Genomic DNA, 6109 nt, shown 5'->3' on the forward strand with positions numbered 1-6109 from the left:
AAGTCAAGTTTATGCCCCTTGCACAGACCAAAATTAAATAAATAAAGGCAAATTACTGGACCCAGCTTAGTGAGCATTAGGTAGCTGAATTTTTGTTTTTCAAAGTTATTAGGCCTTGTTGACTTAAAACAATAAAGTTGACATTTTATTCATTAAATTTCCATTTGTGTCATTAGACCATGGCAAGAATTGGACCATTCTTGCATTCTTGCATGATGGGACAAATGCACACATTTCCAAACAGGAAGGTCACATAAATCAAAATGCAAAGCAATTATGAGAATCAACTCTCTGCTGAAAGATGCCCCTGGTTTCCATGTGAATAGCAAAGGAGAAATCATTAGAACAGAGACCACTATGGACAGTAAGAGGGGCTGTGTAGCCCAACATTCTCTGCCCTGCAGAAAGGTCCCTTATTATCCCAAGTCATTCCACAAGCTTCTGCTGTTAATGGCAGAATTGTGGTTTTCATAATATGCTATTAGTATATTTCCCAGGAAGTATATTACTTTTTACTTCATTACAATAAACTATATAAAATGGCTCAGACTCAAAATCAAACCACATTGAAGCATACTGTCCATCCATTAAATCTCTTCATAACCTAAAATGTTCTCTGAAGGCATCTTCTATTCATCTCAAATCTTTTAATCTTCCAGGGAGCAGATTCTCACCCTCTTTCCCCACTCTGACCAAATGTCCAGGAAAGCAGGGCATCCTTCCTGGCATGGCTAGCCACCAGCTTGTCTCCAGCAAGGCCAGTCTCTGTCTTCTGTACCAGGATGTGTGCTCACCTCTGGGGGTGACCTCCAAGAACAGTTGCCACTCTGCCTAACCCAGAGCACCCTGCTTAGAGCCTTTCCTCAAATCATAGCACACTTTGTCCAAATCTCTTCCACAATGTATCCTGCTCACTGTCACAGAAAAAGCTTGTTCCGGCCGCTTTGATCACATAGCCTGTATCCCAATCTCCTCTTAAAAGCACGTTCCTGAAGAGATAGGCCCATTCCTGCTCTTCACCAAATGCTTTTCTGCCACCATGCTCTTTCTTCAGCTGCAGATTTGTTCTCATGAGCAGGACTTAATGTGTTTAGTAGTTTGCTACAGGAAATTTCTCAAAGATGACACACTTGCAGGATAGACTGTCATCTGCCATCACATGATGTAGTCACAAGGTCACAAGATTATCTTTCTTTCTCCCTTTATGGAGACCGGCAAGAAGACCAACATGCCCCCCCCCATCTGTTTAAGGACACTCCTGATGCTGTGGGGTAAAGAGATGTCATTGTGCACCCACTCTCTGCATCTCACCAAAAATACCTGGGCAGGGAATACACTTCCTCTTTCTTCATGTGTGGGGGCCCAGAATGTTGAAATTCCCACATAAGTTAGCAGAATATTCAGTGCATATTTGCCAATGGTTTCCAAAGATGGGAAACAACACCTGCTTCCACATGGATTCTTTTAGCAAACAAACATTCACCTTAAACTAACATCTCTACAGTGTTTTACAGTCTACAAGGCACTTTGATACATGTGCTGTCACTACATATCTAGTATGAGAGACTGTTGTGTTAAAATATTAATGAGATGCTATGCTATGCAGGCATGCAGTGACTTACACGTGAAGGGGGCCAGTGATTCCTGTGTTTTGGTTTGTGCCAGATTATTGTGAACTCTGGGAAAGCTACACATCAATGCCGCATCTTGTGATCAGTCAAATGGTGGCCATTTGAGGAATGCATGGGCCATCTTGTGGAGCGTGTTCATCACACTCACTCCATTGGTTGGAATTACCATACCAGTTTTACTAGTGAGATTATCATAAGTGATAAAAATTCTTAATAAAATATAAAATTTATATTTGAAGGCTTATTCTAGATTTTCTCAAACATGAGTTTAAATTTTGAGTTTAAATGTAATATATAAACATATATTATATCTATGTATATCCAAAAGAGTGAAAAATCTTTGCCAGTTGTCCCTCAGACAAAAGACTTCTATACAGAACATATAAAGAATTGAAAAAAATCAGGCCACCCAAATTCAAGACCAATCCATAAATGGGCATCTGATATGAATACACAATTCTCAGATAAAGAAATACAATTAAATACATGAAGAAATGTTCAACATTAAGGATCACTCAAGAAATTCAAATTAAAACTACACTGAGATTTCAACTCACCCCAGACAAAAATGACTGTGATCTAGAAACTGACAAATAACAAATACTGGCGGTGCTGTGAGGAAAAAGGAACCCTTCTCCATTGTTGCTGTGAATGCACACTGGTGCAACCACTGTGGAATTGAGGAGATTCCTTAAAAACTATGATTAAATGTTCAATTGACCCAGCTATTCCTCTTCTGGGTTTTTCCCCAGAAGAATTGAAAACATCATACTACCACGATATATGTGCACCCATGTTTATAGCAGCACAATTTGTAATAACCAAGGTCTTAGAAACAACCAAAATGTCCATCAACTGAAGAATAGATAAAAATGATGTAGTATTTTTATACTATGGAGTACTACTTAACTTTAAAGAAGAATAAGCCTGAGGCTTTTATAGGTAAATGTATGCAACTTCAGGCCATACTGATTAGTGAAGTAAATCAGACTCATATGTGTATATACTTTATTGCTTCCCTAGTGTTAGAAACTGAAAAGAGTAAATAAGGTCCAAAACTCTATAATAGATATTGTGAAATGATAAGAAAATGCTCAAAAGGAAAGGACAACTGGAAGAGGATAAGGAGAAAAGAAGGAAAAAATATAAATTTGTGTATATATATGTATCATATATGTGCACCATATACATATATGTTGGCTAAGATAATTGTACTCCTAATTATATCAGTTCATGGAAAACACTAGTGTTTATACTGTTTGGTCAATTTTGCCTGCCTATATTAGGTAATCTGAACAACTCTTTTGAAGGTAACAATTTGCAATATGCAACTTAACAACCATTGTTAATTTCCTATCAGCCTATTTTGAAACCATATATCATTATTGTTTTGGGAAGTTTTGTTCTTGTTGTTTCCTTATTTTTTTCTGTGGTATTTTTATCTTTAAAATTAAAAAAAAAACTGACCATAACCAACAAGGAAAGGGACTGGGACCTCGTCTATACACCTGTTTAGAAGAAACCAAAAACATGACAAAAAAAGAAACAAGAAAAAGTCCTCAGCCCTGAGAACATTGATCCAGGAGAGGTAAATACAAAGGAGACTGAGGGCAGCAAACCTGCAATATCAGACACAGCATCAGTGAACATAAAGCGATATCTTTGGGACCTCATAGATGAGCTCTAAGGTGAAATATTTAATCAAGTAAAGCAAGATATAAGTAGATTAATAAAAGAAATGCTAAGCACCTCTCAAGAAGACAGAGATGGAGGAATGGAGGAACATAAAAAAAGGAGAGAAACATTCGATGAAGAATATAAAAAAAGCCTAGAATACATGAAGCAGGTTCAAAGAGATTACCAGGAAATAAAAAACTCCATTGAAAGCTGGCAAAACTGCTGAAAGAAACTAAGGATAGACTATCAAAACTTGAAGACAGGTTTGCAATGTGTGATCATGAAAAAATCTCTTAAAAATAACAAGGAAGCAGGAAGTAACAATACAAAGACTAGAAGTCAACAAGAGGATCTATAACTTAAGAATAAAGAATGTGAATGAAGAAACAGGAATAAATACAAAGGCTATTCACAGAAATAATTAAGGAAAACTTCCCAAGCATAGGAAAAGGAAATGATATTCAGATGTATGAGGCATACAGAATTCCAGTCACCTACAACCAAAACAGAGCTACATCCAGACATATAATAATCAAGATCCCAGAAATTCAATAAAAGAACAGAATATTAAAAGCCATCAGAGAAAAGATACAGATCATACAGATCTGGAAAAGGAATACAGATCTGGAAAAGGCAAAATTGACTATACAGATAAAGGAAAACTCATCAAAATCATGGCAGACTTCTTGACACAGTCCATCAAATCAAGAAGAACTTGGAGCAAAGTATTCCAAGCCCTGAAAGAAAATAACCTCCAGCCCAGATTGATGTACCCTGAAAAAACTGTCTCAAAATTAATGGAGAAACAAGATGCTTCCAAGACAAAGAGGAACTGGGACAATTCACGACCACCATCCAACACTACAGAGAATACTGGAGGACATTCTAGAGAAAAAGAAAAAGTACCAGGATTTCAGGAACAGTGGCAGAGAGGTCTCAATGAGTGGAGCAGAAAGTGGAATGAAGGAAAAAATCAGACAACTAATGGCAGAAAAGTAGCACAAAATGAGGCAGAGAAGCTTGGTATAATCTCTAATATAGATGGCCTTGATACACTAAAAAAAAGAAAAGAAAAAATAAACACAGGCAGAGTAGATCAGGAGGCAGGGTCCACCAAGATGCTCTATACAGGAAATGTAATTAACCTGAAAAAGGGTTTACAGACCAAAAATCAAATATGAGAAAACAATGCTCTATGTGATAGGGAACCAGAGAGTAATAGGGGCAACTTGACTAGCACCTGCAGATAGCAGAAAGACAGGTTTTGTAGGTAAAGGAATACAACTTGAGATCAAGTCCAGGAGGGAGAAGGTTTGAAACCACTTAGGTAACTAGCAAGTTTCCCCCTCAATCTAAAAACTGAGGGAGTTGGTGGGACCCAGAAATGCATAGTGCATCCTGTGGATGTGAAAGGGGAGGAATAATCTTAAAAAAGAAGGCAGAGGATATTGTTCATAGTGTATCAGGATTTAAAACCCACATTACTCACACTGCTCTGTTTAGATAGATTATATTCTGTCCCAGTTAGTCTACTTGCACTAGATCTGAGGGCACAGATAGCTATCCCCAAAATAGCAGGATATAGTACAGTAATCATCCTTAATTCCCTATTAACTTAATCTGAAGCCCTGTATAACTTATACTGTTTTACTATGACTGATCTTAGTTGAATCTTGTTTGTTAGATTGTTGTTTGGTATCAACTGATTTTATTCAAAACTGTTGTGATTGATAGTATCAAGTCTGAGAGTATAGGCAACTACACTGAAAGATGACAAAATTCACTGTGATACCCATTCTGGTTTGATTATTACCTGTTTTTGAAGTTTTACACTATCTACAATGTTTTGTTTTTATTAATATTGTTATGTACTGCTATATTCAATCATACTAGGCCTAATGATATAGACAAATTCTATTGTAGATAACAAGAGACAACACAGTAACCATTGTAAAACACCTTGTACTGTGGTTTTATATAACTTTTTCATCTCATGTGTTTATAGGAATATGTTTTATCATGCTTTGTTTTGTTTCTCCAATATAGAAAGGATAGAAACACATGTAGAGACTCATGCATGCATAGAATCTATAAACAGTTTATGAGAACTGATTTTATAATGCATGATGAAATGAACAATTATTTTGAAGAAAAATAGATACTACAGTACCCAGTGCTGATCCCACAGGGTCATGATATGAAATCCAGAAATACTATTATTCTTTGTTCAGAGTGATTTTAACCTGCTTTGGTTTGTTTAATCTTAACATACATGAAGATATGGATAACTGCATGTATCTTTAAGTGTATAGGATCATTAACCATATTGCTAAGTTTTTGTTGGGTAGTTGAGCAGAATTGTTTGCAGTCTGGCTGTTTGAATGTCCATTTTGTATGCTTCACTTTTGTAACTTGAACACCTATTTGTAAGAGGACAATATGTAATTATCAACTAGTGGTTTCTTAGTTTTTCTTTGAAATTATGTATTATTTCTACCTTTTTTGTTTTGCTTATTCTTTAAATAAAAAAGTTTAAAACCTGAAAGAATAAACTGATAAAAGTACAATAGATATTGTGAAAGTCAAAAGGGGAAAAAATTCTCCAAAGGAATAAACAAATGGGATGCAGAAAGGAGAAAAGAAAAAACAGAAAAGATATAGATAGATAGATACAGATATTCTATGTGTTTATAAATATATTAGCTCATTTAAAAGAATGCTTTGTGCTTTTATTTTTTGATCATTTTTATTCCTATATTTTGTAATCTGAGCAACCACCTTGAAGATAATAAAAATATATT

This window comes from Cavia porcellus, unplaced genomic scaffold, assembly GCF_034190915.1.
Source record: "Cavia porcellus strain 051 isolate PalLab524CR breed Dunkin Hartley unplaced genomic scaffold, mCavPor4.1 scaffold_4, whole genome shotgun sequence".
In the NCBI taxonomy this organism is placed as follows: domain Eukaryota; kingdom Metazoa; phylum Chordata; class Mammalia; order Rodentia; family Caviidae; genus Cavia; species Cavia porcellus.